Source organism: Pan paniscus, chromosome 3 (assembly GCF_029289425.2).
Source record: "Pan paniscus chromosome 3, NHGRI_mPanPan1-v2.0_pri, whole genome shotgun sequence".
In the NCBI taxonomy this organism is placed as follows: domain Eukaryota; kingdom Metazoa; phylum Chordata; class Mammalia; order Primates; family Hominidae; genus Pan; species Pan paniscus.
Window position 1 is genome coordinate 114,821,024 of NC_073252.2, and position 15,284 is coordinate 114,836,307.

Here is a 15,284-nt window from a genome sequence, read left to right on the forward strand (position 1 = left end):
GGTAGCTCCTTGAATACACCTACTCTTCTTCCTCAAAATTACAAACTAAGATATTTTCTGACTGTGACTCACCCAATATAAATGTCGAGAAGGAGATTACCTGTAAGGGACACTCTTATTCCCATAAAAGCTGCTGCTCTTCAATGTTCTGAAATCTAACTGGGTACAGTGCAAGGTTTATCTATTCTGGGGAAAAATAATACATTTTCATTAGGCTTTTATTTTGCTCACTGGAAGGGGCTTCTCTCACCATTCTTTGAGCCTCTTGGCTCTGCCCTCTGATTTATTAACTCTTTTGCAAGACTTCCTTTATTTTTCCTAAGAAATGGTTTATAATGCTGCTAAATAGTTTTGTCAGTGTGCTTTCCGCTTGTAAACATTTGGGGGTCCGGAGACCTTCTCACAGTTTGAGTTAACTTGGACCCCTTTAGTCCAAGCTGTTGGCCCTCTTGCTACATCAACTTTTTAGTCAAGGCTGCATGTTTCAAGTTTTTGTTTTTCACAGTAGTCCTTCAGTTTTAGATGTCAAAGTTTTTAAATAAATTTCCTGAAACTCTGTGCTAAACAAAACAAACTGGTTTAAGCATGAATCCAATAAAAAATCGTGGATTATCAGTTTGGGTTGGGTTCAGCTGCGTGACTCTCCTGCTCGTTTCAGCCAGGCTCACTCATGTCTTTAAGTTATCCAGCTGGCTTAGATTTGGCTGGTCCAAAGTGGCCACAGCTGCTACAGCTTACCTATTCTCTGCAAGTTACATTTTCTTCCAGCAGACTATCCCAGGCTTTTTCACATGGTGATGGATTTCCCTGTCTCAGATTGGGTTTTCCAGAATTAAATTCACACATGGGTTGTAGGGTGCAAATTATTTATTTGTTGCTATCTTCTATAAAAAAAAAGAGCACAAAAAAGAAAAACACATTTGGAAAGAGGGAGAAGGCAAACTTTGAAACAGTACCAACAAATCCTTGCTCCAGTCTATTAGGAGCTCTAAGGTAAGTAGACTATCCAAAGGCGTTCACCTCCAGCAGCATGAATCGCTGCAGCTGAGGCAGGCTCTGAAGGAGCTGATAGCTTTAGATTGTTTGCTAACTGCACTACCTGAAGTTGTACAGGAAGTCTTTCCTTGAAGACTGAGAGATGCTTCTCCAAGGTAAGCCTACATTTGCTTCTCAAATGTAGCCTATTACATTTCCTAAAGCTAGCAGCAAACAAGTCACGAGATCGAATTGGCTAATATTTCAGTGCTCTAAATGAAATCACATGGTTAAATGATACAACAACAAAGGAGGTGGGCACAAAGAAAGGATGAATTTGGGGCAATTTTTGCAAATTACCATACTGTGGTTCTATATCGTAACTTTCAGTGGCATCTTGCATTAAAAATAAACAAACAAATGCATATCACTATATTCTTATGTTGAAAATTAACTTTGTTCTCCCTTAAATATTTAAAAAGTAAAAAATAAGAAACTCAGGTGTTTAAAAACTGTGAGAGTAAACCTTAACAAATCCAGGAAACCAGCTATGTGTAACACTATTTTGATGAAGCAGAAGATTAACAGATACTTTCTCACAAAATTTAGAGCACTTTGAATAGTAGGTCCCAATGACATATATTTTAGATATTAAAATATTTTCAACTAGAGATTGCATTTTTTATTAAGATGTTAAGATGATTTAGAGTTGAGTATAATCTAAATACTGTTTTCCTGATAAGGCTCACCATTTTCTATTTGGCTTCTATTTAACTTTCTCTTCCCAACCAAGAGCGCTTTTAAATTCCTGACAGAAGGCTCGGAAAACAGAAGCAGCTTATACTCTGTTCTGTTTATGGCACTTTTTGAAAGACATATTCATGAGTTGGCAGAGACAGAGGCCAAGGCAGCCCAGCATAGCTGTTGATCATGTCTTAGCAAATGATGAGAGCCCTAAGGCATTAAGAATGTTCAAGCGTTAATAGTGGTTTTCCCACAAAGCAGTTCTATAAACTGGCATTTTGGCAAAGTTAGCACATCTTGCTTATTCTTTCAATAATTGCTTCTAAAACTTCATTATAAGTACAAAATATTAATCAGTTACTCACATTAGATGTAAATGTCAGGCTTCTAACTTATAAATAAAATTTATTAATAGATTGCATTGATAACATTTTTATTACAATGTAAATAATAAAATTGTATACTTTGGATTCTAGCTATAAAATTATTTTAAATGGTTAATTTTGTTTTCTGAAAGTATCAACTGTTCAAATGACTGTAATTTTGCTATAGAAAATGTCCTATAAATAATATAAAGGAAAATTTAGCATTCCTAAATTTTATAGGAAAGCGATCTCAAATTTTTCACAACTTTATAATACAACGACTACAGGTATTTCAGAGTGATTATTATATGAGTCTCACAGAAAATGAACTTCTTGCATGAAAGGGACTATAATGAGTCTGAATTTAAAACTGCCGTTTGAGCATCAGTCAGTGTAGGAAAACACTGCTATGGGGTTTTAGTTACATATCTTATTTCAGTTATTTAACTCAAAAGCATTGTTAGACCTAATATTCTTACAAATTGCCCCAAACATATGAACGTATCCCAACACATCATGTTTTTGTTAACTCAATCTTTTTTTTTTTTTTTTTTACTATGACCCTGGTATACAAACCAAAGATACACTGATCGAATCATCTCCAGAGTTCATTATGGTAGCTTGGATGACAGAATCAAGTTTCAAATTAATTTCTGTTGGTTGAGATAAAGCTGGTTCAAAAAAAAAACTCAGCTATTTGCAAGATGTGAGATGCATGGCTTATGATTACAAATATAAAATAGGACATTTGATATATTGAACATACTCTATGAATATTATTTTAAATATAGAATATATTATGAGATAGAAACAGAAAGATTATTTTTTCTTCGTCTCTGCTGCCCACTTAAATTGTTTCTGTATAGCCTTTATTTCTCTAATGCTAAATGAAATCGTAAGACATTTCTCTAGGATTCCATCCAGGTGATATGGAGGCGCCATACAGAGCCCTGCCTCTCCCACTGAATGTAACAATCATCTATGGACTGAATGAATGGGGAGGGTATTTGAGGACTTTGAAAAGTAAAGAAGCTGCTGGACAAGAGAAGGCACCAAAACTCAAAGTGCCACTAATCTGCTTATTTTTTATTTTCCTCTCTAACCACTCTAGTCCTCCACATGAACTTAGCTTAGTTGGAGACCTTGGATAGCAAAGCTTGGTACAGATAGAAAGCTCCAAGAGATGCCTTCTACTTCTGCCTAAAGCAACAGGAAACTGAATTCCTAAAGCTCAGAGTATATGGGCAAATTTTCCTGTATTTTTAGATTTGTTCTGTCTTGTACGTTTTTCTTTTCTCACATGCTTCAGACCCTAGAATTCCACTGGCAGTGGGTGAGCAGCAGAGACAGAAACAATACATTACTACAGGCTAACAGTAATTGAAACAATGAGAGATTTCTCATCAGAAGCCAAGTAGTATAAGAAGGAACCCACACAAAATATTTAAAATACTGAAAGTAAAGAATTCTCGGTGCTAAATTCTATAGACACGGTAAATATCTCTCAGCAATAAAGGTGTAATAAAGGTATTTTCAGAGAAGAAAAATTCATAAGACTAAGAGAATTCATAGTCAGCACACAGGCTATGAAATTATTGCTAGAGAATAAAGTAAATTCTTCAGACAGAAGGTAAGTAATACCAGAAGGAAAGCTAGTACACAAAAGTATAAAGAAGGAAGGAAAAGCAACTGTAAATATTTAAGCAATATTTATTATATATGTATGTCTGACAGGATTTTCTATATAATATAGATGTAATATATAAGAAAACTATAGCATAAAGTGGAAAGGGTAAAGGGAATTATATTGCAGTAAGGTTTCCACATTTAAAATGTAGAACATTATATATTCAAAATATTACATACATGTATATATACATATATATGTACAATATGGCATTTTATAAGGTCCATCAAGTTCATTTATTCAATAACAGCAATAATTATATGATGCAAAACAGTGAATTACACACTGGAGTAGCACTACATTTTATCAAAGAAGACAAAGTTACAGAGTTAAAATTCTAGGGGTTGATATAGTAATTAAGTAATTGATTATCTGTAAATCATTTATTTATAGTTATATTTTTCCAAGATGCCATCATACAATTTTTTGACCTAGAAATCCTCATTCAAGGAATAGAACCTATGGGTAGATTTGCAGGTATATAATAATATATGCAGGGCTGTTTTTTGCACCATCCTTGACTGTATCATTGTTTCTGAGAGCAAAATGATGTTGAAACAAGATGTTCATCTATAGAAGACAGAGTAAATTATTATTATATAACCATAAAACATCTATGTAGCTGAAACAATAAGGGATGTTTTCATATTGATATGAATTGGTCACTAAGATATGCAGACATAAAAGATGTAAAGAGATATATTAAAAATCAAAGTACCTAACATTGTTAATAATATACCACCATTAGTGTTTAAGCTGGAAAAGGGAGTATATGTGTTGGCTTGAATGTGCATAAAATAGTCTCAAAACGTTCTTCAAATACTCTGTTATAATTTGCATTTACATATAGGACTGATAATAAGGGGTACAATGATGGGAGCTAGATTTTCACAATATATTATTTTGCAAATTTTAAGTTTGGAAACATGAAGTGCATTAATACAAAAAAATACATAAATAAAAATTTAAAAATTATAATTTTGAGAAGGAGTTGCAGAGTGCCGGGTGTTCATCTCTTTTTGTTGTTGTATATTTTTCCGTTTTGTCAGTGGTGTGAAACATTGGAGAGAATACATGTCAGTGCACCCTAATGAGAAGTGAGAGAAGAACCCCCTGTCAGAGATCCTTCTAATTACATCCTCTCCCCTTACCTCATTCCAACAGACTATAGTGAAAAGTTGGTCCCTGATATTGATACAAGTGTTTATACCCTTAGGTAAAGAACAATTGTAATAAATAGGCTCAGAGGAATCTTGAGAGTAAAATATGAATCCCTTCCTAAAGATAAGCAATATAAATAACTGCTTCATAAATTACACACTCTGGAGGTCATTACTTTCCTTTTTATTGAACTCTATGCATGAACAACATAAGTACTAGAAATTGTTTCTCTTGTGAACAATTTAATACCTAATATCACTAAATTCAGGCGTATTTAGCACAGCAACATAACTTAGTCGCCATATTATTTAGCAAATTTAAATGTCAATTCAGAAAACTACGTCTTACATTTAAAGCACAAGATTTCCTAAATGAGTATCAGATATTCTTTTTGAAATATTGACAATCAATACTTGATCAGCTTTATTCCCAGAGTTGTTGGGAGAAACATATAATTAAGTGTCTAGCTGTGAGTTGTTGAGGTGGTCAGTTAGGACAAGGAGCTAAACCGAAAATAATATTCCAGCCTTTATTCACTTACTGCAACAGTGTAAACAAGAGGCTAAAAAAGAATGGCATAAATATTCAATTTTTGTCCATGGTACTATCGTAGTCAGATGACAGGTAGCACAGATCCAGGTCATCAGCTCACTGCCAAGGAGGCTTGAATAAAATGTTCCTGCCATTTTATGAACCTAAGGAGTCGGACAAGAGAGAGAGGGAGATGAAAGAAGACAAGAAAAGTCCTGAATCAGAGAAAAGAAGAGTCTTACTCAAGCTTTTCACCACCCACTCCTAAAAATTCTAAGCAGAGGCTTCTCTGAATGGAAGCTTCTGGACTAGGAGGAATACAGGAATACAGATAGGAATATGAACACGGTTGGTCAGGAAGGAATTTAGAAGGGCGGCGTAACTAAATTCTTGACTCTGTCTCCATCCAGAAAATACTAATGCATTGGCTATGCACCAAGTCTGGTGTGGGAGGGCAACTCTCTCCCCCATGAAGCCTGCCAAGTATAACCTTGTAATTGCTTACGATCTGTCCCGAAAAATTATACATAAGATTTTAGCCTGGAGCCAGACTCTATTATGTAAACGCTTTTCTTTTTTTATTATTATACTTAAAGTTCTGGGGTACATGTCCAGAATGTGCAGGTTTGTTACAAAGGTATACACATGCCATGGTGGTTTGCTGCACCCATCAACTCATCATCTACATTAGGTATTTCTTCTAATGCTATCCCTGCCCTAGACCCTACCCCCTGACAGGCCCTGGTCTGGGATCTTCCCCTCCCTGTGTCCATGTGATCTCATTGTTCAACTCCCACTTATGAGTGAGAACATGTGGTATTTGGTTTTCTGTTCTTGTGATAGTTTGCTGAGAATGATGGTTTCCAGCATCATCCATGTCCCTGCAAAGGACATGAACTCATCCTTTTTTATGGCTGTATAGTATTGCATGGTGTATATGTGCCACATTTTCATAATCCAGGCTATCATCGATGGGCATTTGGGTTTGTTCCAAGTCTTTGCTATTGTGAACAGTGCCGCAATAAACATATGTGTGCATGTGTCTTTATAGTAGAATGATTTATAATCCTTTGGGTAACGGGATTGCTGGGTCAAATTGTATTTCTGGTTCTAGATCCTGGAGGAATTGCCACAGTGTCTTCCACAATGATAGAACTAATTTACACTCCCACCAACAGTGTAAAATAGTTCCTATTTCTCCACATCCTCTGCAGCATCTGTTGTTTCCTGACTTTTTAATGATTGCCATTCTAACTGGCGTGAGATGGTATCTCATTATCTACATTAGGTATTTCTCCTAATACTATCCCTGCCCCAGCACCCCACCCCAGGTTTTGACTTGCATTTCTCTAATGACCAGTGATGATGAGCTTTTTTTCATATGTTTGTAGACCACATAAATATCTTCTTTTGAGAAGTGTCAGTTCATATCCTTCACCCACTTTTTGATGGGGTTTTTTTTTCTTGTAAATTTGTTAAAATTATTTGTAGGTTCTGGATATTAGCCCTTTGTCAGACAGATAAATTACAAAAATTTTCTCCCATTCTGCAGGTTGCTTGTTCACTCTGATAATGGTTTCTTTTGCTGTGCAAAAGCTCTTTAGTTTAATTAGATCCCATTTTGTCAATTTTGGCTTTTGTTGCCATTGCTTTTGTTGTTTTAGTCATGAAGTCTTTGCCCATGCCTATGCACTGAATGCTATTGCGTAGGTTTTCTTCTAGGGTTTTTATGGTTTTAGGTCTTATGTTTAAGTCTTTAATCTATCTTGAGTTAATTTTTACATAAGGTGTAAGGAAAGGGTCCAGTTTTAGTTTTCTGCATATGACTAGCCAGCTTTCCCCACACCATTTATTAAATAGATAATCCTTTCTCCATTGCTTGTTTGTGTCAGGTTTGTCAAAGATCAGATGGTTGTAGATGTGTGGTGTTATTTCTGAGGCCTCTGTTCCATTCTACTGGTCTATATATCTGTTTTGGTACCAGTACCATGCTGTTTTGTTTACTGTGGCCTTGTAGTATAGTTTGAAGTCAGGTGGCATGATGCCTCCAGCTTCATTTATTTATTTATTTTTGCTTAGGATTATCTTGGCTATCTGGGCCCTTTCTTGGTTTCATATGAAATTTGAAGTAGTTATTTTTCCAATTCTGTGAAGAAAGTCAATGGTAGCTTGATGGGGATAGCATTGAATCTATAAATTACTTTGGGCAGTATGGCCATTTTCACAATGTTGATTCTTCCTATCCATGAGCATGGAATTTTCTTTTTCCATTTGTTTGTATCCTCTCTCGTTTCCTTGAGCAGTAGTTTGTAGTTCTCCTTGAAGAGGCCCTTCACATCCCTTGTAAGCTGTATTCCTAGGTATTTTATTCTCTCTGTAGCAATGGTGAATGGGAGTTCACTCATGGTATATAAGCACTTTTCTAATAGTGCCATAAAGCATTATTTTTATTTAAGTTATACAAATTATGAAGCAATTAAAAGCATGAGTGTGCAACCAAAATTTTCCTGATTTTTTGATTCTATGAAATATTTAAATATAAGAAAATTGCTGTGCTGTATTACCCTTGCTTTAACTCTCTTATACAGATGAATACTGGAAAGATTTGAATAATAAGCAGAAAAGAAATTGTTAATATGATAACATTATAAAATAGTTTGTGGAATCATAGTAATTATACTCTTTAAAATGCAGAGGAACTTTTCTTCTCTAGGGACAATGGGCATTGGTAGTTGAAAATAGAATTTGACATCCAAATATCCTAGGAAACTTAAGGTGATTCCAGGTACCGGTTGTACATAGTGATATTGCAATGAACATTTTAATGTTTTAAATATTTCTAATAGAATTTTCTTATAATCAATTTAATATTTACAGCATTAGGGGTGTCTGAATCTAGTTAAAAATCATATTTGGCCTTCTCATATAGCAGCAGATGCACTATTTGCATAAATAGAATGTTATATGTGGGCTTGTGTTTTTGGATGCCGCTGGATTTATAGCACTAAATAGTGTTTTAAGCAGATGGAAAAGAAAGTCTGCTGATGTAATAGATGTCAAGGTAAAAAAGCATTAATTTAGTTCTATTTAAAAATAGTAAATGTTTTTACAGTTACTCTCATATACTTTTGGATATATGAATGTATTCCTTCACTCATGGATGTATAAATCTTATATAGATAATTTGAGAAATAAATAAATGGCTTTAGTATTAATAATCCTTTCAAAACCCAGAATGTTTTACACCTTAAATATATTCAATAATTTTATAAATCTATGTTTTTGTCTAATTCAATGTGAATAACACATTTGAACTCTTTGGTAACCACATATTAGTACTGGCTTAGGTTACAGATACCATCTTTCAACATCATAATTATATTTTAACTTAATAAATTTGAATTCATCATAACTACAGGCTTAATAACTTTTTAGAATATATGATATTATTATGTATATTCTTGGCATAAAAACACCTTCAGAGGAAAAGAAGTTAGAAAACAAGTTTTCTGTTTAAAATATGATACTGACCCATTTATCTTGTGAATGTTTACATCATTTAATTATAATACATCAATTAGAGACATGCACCATAGTGGAATAAGCATAGCTTTGAGTCAAGTATTCTTGAATTAAAATTTGTGCTCTATACTGATTATATGGCTAGACACAGAAAAGTGAATTAGCTCTGTTTTCTCAGAGGCATTAAAATGGATGATAAAGCTACCTCACAATCTTGTTGAAATTTTGTAATTATATATTCATGAATATATATATAGCATGCATTTATATGTAGTTATATTTATACATACACATATATAATTATAAAATATATGTATAATTGCATATATACTCACAAATACATATATAATATGTATAAGTAATATAGAAATAATATCTTTTCAGGAAGATGTGCATAGATTATATGAAAACACTACATCATTTTATTTTAAAGATTTGAGCATCAACAAATTTTGGTATCTGCATAGGTCCTGGAACCAATCCCTCACTGATACTGAGATATGATTGTATTCTGGTGCATATGCTGCTTTCTGTGCCATGAGTAAAAAATTCATTTTTTTGAACAAGAATTCACATTTCTTTTACTATCATTCAAGACTGTTACAGACTGACTTGTTAGCATGAGAGTACGGTAAAATCTTAGGCTTTTCATAGATTTTCATTATGCATGAATATCTTTTTTTCCTTTATGTAGCTAAATATTTTTCTATCATATGGATAGAAAATTTGATGCAAATTTGGTTATTATGAATAAATAATATGGCATACTTAAATGCTAATCTTTCTGTGAATACATATGCTTTCATTTCTCTAGGGTAAATGCCTGGGAGTAGAATTGCTGAGACAGGGAAACAGGCAATTACAATAGTTCCTTAAGAACTGTGCTTGTTAAACACTAAAATACAGGAGGAGGTGGATCAAGGTGGCCAAGTAGAACTCTCCAGCAATTGCCTCCCCCTGCAAAAACACCAACTTAAACAACTACGAACTCAAGAAAGCACCTTTATAGGAACTAAAAGTCAGATGAGTGAACAGTATCTGGTTTTAACATCATATTAAAGAGACACTGAAAAGGGTAGCAAAGACAATCTTGAATTGCCAACCCTACTCCTTCCACCTCTCCTGGCAAGAGCCTCATGGCATGGAGATAGAATCTGTGTGCCTGAGGGAGGGGAAGGACGGTGATTGTGGGACTTTGCATTGGTACTCAGTGCTGCACTGTCACAGCAGAAAGCAACACAGGGCAGAATTCAGTCAGTGCCCATGGAGGGAGGGTTGTAGAACAGCCCTAGCAAAGGGGAATACTCCACCCCAGTGAACAGAACCTGAGTTCCGGCTAGCAACTAAGGTTCTGACCACTGGGATGGAGTATTCCTTTCTGCTTAAGTGCTCTGGCATTTTAAATAAACTTGAAAGGGAGTCTAGGCCACAAGGACTGAAATTCCTGGGCAAGTCCTGGTGTTGTGCTAGACTTGGGGCCAGGGGACATGGACATAGGGTGCCTGTGATCTAGTGAGACAGCTGGAGTGGCCAAAGGAGTACTTGCATCCCAGCTCCCAAAAAACCCAGGCAGCACAGTTCTCAGCTCCAGGAGAGACTTTTTACTTCCACTTGAGGGGACAAGAGAGAAGAGTAAAGAGGACTTTGTCTTGCAACTTGAATACCTCCTCAGCCAGAGTAGAATAGAGCACCAGGCAGAGTTCTGAGGCCACCCACAACCCCCATTTCAGGCCCTAGTTCCTGGGCAACATTTCTTGACCCCCTCTGGTCCAGAACGGAACCCACTGCCTTTGAAAGGAAAGATCCAGTCATGGCTGGATTCACCGCCTTCTGACTAAAGGCCTCTTGAGCCTTGAATAAATATTAGTGTTAGTCTGACAGAACTCCCTGTGGGCTTTAACGAGACCCAGTGCTGTGCTGGTTTCAGGTGTGACCTACCATATTTCCATCAGTGGGACTGAGGGACTGACTGAGGAAAAGAGAGGGAAGAGTATAGAAGACTTTTCCTTGCAGTCTGGGTAGCAGCTCAGCCACAGTGAGGTAGAGTGCCAAGTGTGTTTCTGGGGTCCCAGATTCCAGACCTTGGCTCATGAATGGCATTTCTGGACCTGTCCTGGGCCAGGCAGGAAGCCTACTGCCCTTAAGGGAGAGAGCCAGGCCTGGCAACTTTCACCAGAAACTGATAGAAGAGCTGTGGGGTCTTGAGCGAACATCAGGAGTAGCCAGGCAGTACTTGCTGCAGGCCTGGGCAGGTGGTAGCCCCAGAGACTCCTTATGCTTGAGAAAAGGAGAAGAGTGGGAAGAACTTCGTATTGCAGCTTAGATGCCAGCTGAGCCATAGTAGAATAAAGCAGCATGTAGATTCCTAAGGTTCTTGACTCCAGGCCCTGGCTCTCAAACAGCATCTCTGGACCTTCTCTAAGCCAAGGGAGAGCTAAAGACACTGAAGGGAAGAAAAAAAGCCTGGCCAAATTCACTACCTGCTGACTGTAGAGCCCTTGTGCCTTGAGTGAACATCAGCAGTAGCAAGGAAGTGGTCACCCCAGGCCTTGGGCAAGATTGAGTGATGTGATGGCTTTGGGTCTAACCCAGCACCATCCTAGTCATGGTAGCCATAGGGTACTTATGTGACCCTCCCCAGGAACCAGGTAGCTCAGCACAAAGAGAGATTCCATTCATTAAGGGGAAAGTAAGGGAAGCAAAAGAAGAGTCTCTGCCTGCTAATACAAAGAATTCTCCTGGATCTTACCCAAGACCACCAGGGTGGTACCTCCAAGAGTCTGCAAGTCACAGCATTATTGGGCTTGGGGTGTACCCTAATGCAGACATGGCTGCAGTGACCAAAAACTCAGATTACAACACCAAAGTCCCTTCAAATACCTGGAAAGCCTTCCCAAGAAGGATGGTTATAAACAAGCCCAGAATGCAAAGACTCTAATACTTATCCCTTCTATGCTGAGATACCAAAAAGCATCCACAACCATTGAGACTATCCAGAAAAACATAAATTCAATGAACTCAATAAGGCAACTGGGACCAATACTGGAGAGACAGAGATATGTGATTTTTCAGACAGATAATTCAAAGTAATTGTTTTCAGGAAGCTCAAAGAAATTCAAGATAACACAAAGAAATAATTCACAATCTTATTCGATAATGTAACAGAAAGATTGAAATAATTACAAATAATCAATCAGAAATTCTGGAGTATAAGAATGAAATTGACATACTGAGAAATGCATCAGATTCTCTTACCAGCAGAAGAAATAATTAGTAAACACAAAGACAGGCTATTCAAAAATACAGTCAGAGGATATAAAAGATCAAAGAATAAAAAAAGAAGGGGACATGCCTACACAATTTGGAAAATATTCACAAAAGGGCAAATTTAAAATGTATTGGCCTTAAAGAGGGGGTAACTAGGGATTGGGAATAAAGTTTATTCAAAGGGATAATAACAGAGCACTTTCCAAATCTAGAGAAAGACATCAATATTCAAATATAAGAAGGTTATAGAAAACCTAGCAGATTTAACCCAAATAAGACTATACCAGGTATTTAATAATCAAACTCCCAGTGGTCAAGAATAAATGAAGAATGCTAAAGTTAGCAAGCAAAAAGAAACAAATAGCATATAAAAGAGCCCCAATACATCTGGCAGCAGACTTCTTGGTAGAAACCTTATAGGCCACTGGGGAATGGAATGACATATTTAAAGTCCTGAAGCAAAAAGACTTTTATCCTAGAGTAGTAAGTCTGAAAATATCCTTCAAACATGATGGAAAAATAAACACATTCCCAGACAATCAAAAGCTGAGGGACTTCATCAACACCAGACATATCCTGCAAGAAATGCTAAAGGAAGTTCTTCACCTGACAGAAAAACATATTAATGGGCAATAAGAAATCATCTGAAGGTACACAGATAAGTACACAGACAAACACAGAATATTGTAATACTGTCATTTTGGTATGTAAACTACTCATGTCTTGAGTGGAAAGACTAAAAGGAATCCATCAAAAATATTAACAAAAATAACTTTTCAGGACATACATAGTGTAATATAATATAAATGGAAACAAAAAGTTAAAAAGTTAAAAAGAGGGTGCATGAAGTGTCAAGTTTGCATTCGCTTTCTCTTTGCTTGTTTATTAGTTTTTGCACTCAGAGTTAAGTTGTCATCTGTTTAAAATAATGGGTTACAAGATATTATTTGCAAGCTTTATGGTTATTTCAAATTTAAAAAATCTACCACAGATACACACACCAATAAAAGCAAGAAATTAAAACATACCACCAGAGAATATTACCTTCACAAAAGGAAAGGAAGGAAGGAAGGAGGGAGGGAGGGAGGGAGGGAAGAGAAGACCACAAAATAACCAGAAAACAAAGCAACAAAATGGTAACAGTAAGTACTTAATTATCAACAGTAATAATGAATGTAAATGAAGTAATATTCTCTAAAAAGAGAATATCTAAAAACAGAAATCTAAAAAGAGTAGGAGTAGGTACACTTAGACAAAATACATTTTAAAACAAAAACTATTAAAAGAGACAAAGAAGGTCATTATAGAATGACAAAGAGGACAAGTTAGCAAGATAATATAATAATTTTAAGTATATAGGCACCCTACCTTGGACCACTTAGATATAAAAAGAAAATATTAGAACTAGAGAGAGAGAGAGAGAGAGATCCTAATACAATAACAGCTGGAGAACTTGACACCCCACTTACAGGATTGGACAGATTATCTAGACAGAAAATAAACAAAGGAACATCAGAAGCAATCTCTCCTATAGACCAAATGGACCTCATAGATATTTACAGATCATTTCATCTAACAAATGCTGAATACACATCTCCTAAGCACATGGATTATTCTCAGGGATAGACCATATGTTAAACCACACCATGAGTTTAAAAAAGTACTAAAAAGTAAATTCATATCGAGTATTTTCTCTGACCACAATGGAATAAAACTAGAAATGAGTAACAAGAGGAACTCCAGAAACTGCATAAGCACATGAAAGTTAAACAATTTGCCCCTGAATGACCAGAGGGTCAATGAAAAAATTAAGAAGGAAATTAAATATTTTTCTTAAAACAAATGAAATTGGAAACGCAATATACCAAAACTAAAAGAATACATCAAAAGCAGAACTGAGAGGAAAGCTTAGAGCAATAAATGGCTACATAAATATGTAGAGAAAACTTCAAATACACAACCTAATAATGCATCTTAAATAACTAGAATAAAAGCAAAAACCAAACTGAAAATCAGCAGAAGAAAAGTGATAATAAAGATCAGAGCAGAAATAAATGAAATAGAAAAAAACATATAAAAGATCAAAAATATGAAAAGTAGTTTTTGAAAAGATATGCAAAATTGCTAAACCTTTAGCCAGACTAACAAAGGAAAAAACAGAGAAGACGGAAATAAATAAAATCAGTGATGAGAAAGGACACATTACTACTGAAAAAATAGAAATTCGAAGGATCATTAGAGACTACTATGAGCAACTATATCCCAATACATTGGACCACCTAGAAAAAAATGGATAAATTCCTAGACACATACAACCTACCAAGATTGAACCATGAAGAAATCCAAAACCTGAATACACCAATAACAAGTAATGGGATCAAAGCTGTAATAAAAAGTTTCCCAGTGAAGAAAAGCCTGAGATTTGATGGTTTCACTGCTGAATTTTACTAAACATTTAAAAAAGAATTGATAACACTCCTATTCAGACTATTCTGAAAAATAGAGGAAGAAACATTTTCAAACTCATTCTACAAGGCCAGCATTCACTTACAGCAGAACCTGAGGAAGACACACCAAAAAACGGACAACCAAAGGCCAATACCCCGATGCAAAAATCCTCAACAAAATACTAGCAAACTGAATTCAAGAACACATTAAAAAGGTCATTCATCATGACCAAGTTGGATTTATCCCAGGGATGCAAGGATGATTCAATATATGCAAATCAGTCAATATGAGACATATCAACTAAATGAAGTACAAAAACGATGTGATCATGTCAATTACTGAAAACACATTTGATAAACTCAGTATCTCTTAATGGAAAAAAAAAAACTAAAAAAAAACTTGGTATAGAAGAAGCACACCTCAATACAATAAAATCTTATATGACAGACCCACAAATCGTATCATACTGAATGATGAAAAACTGAAAGCTTTTCACCTAAGATCTGGAACAAGACAAGGATGCCCACTTTCACTACTGTTATTTAACATGGTACTGGAAGTCCCAACTAGGGCAATCAGACAAA

General features: G+C 35.6%; 1 long non-coding RNA gene across 1 annotated transcript in view; it reads right to left on the reverse strand.

The window, feature by feature from the left end:
- Positions 1 to 3,889: 3,889 nt before the first annotated feature.
- LOC129397622 (uncharacterized) overlaps positions 3,890 to 15,284 on the reverse strand; it is a 36,219-nt gene continuing 24,824 nt past the window's right edge. Inside the window, exon 5 of the long non-coding RNA XR_010112011.1 lies at positions 3,890 to 5,627. This is a non-coding gene — a long non-coding RNA (uncharacterized LOC129397622). The remainder of the gene's footprint in view (positions 5,628 to 15,284) is intronic.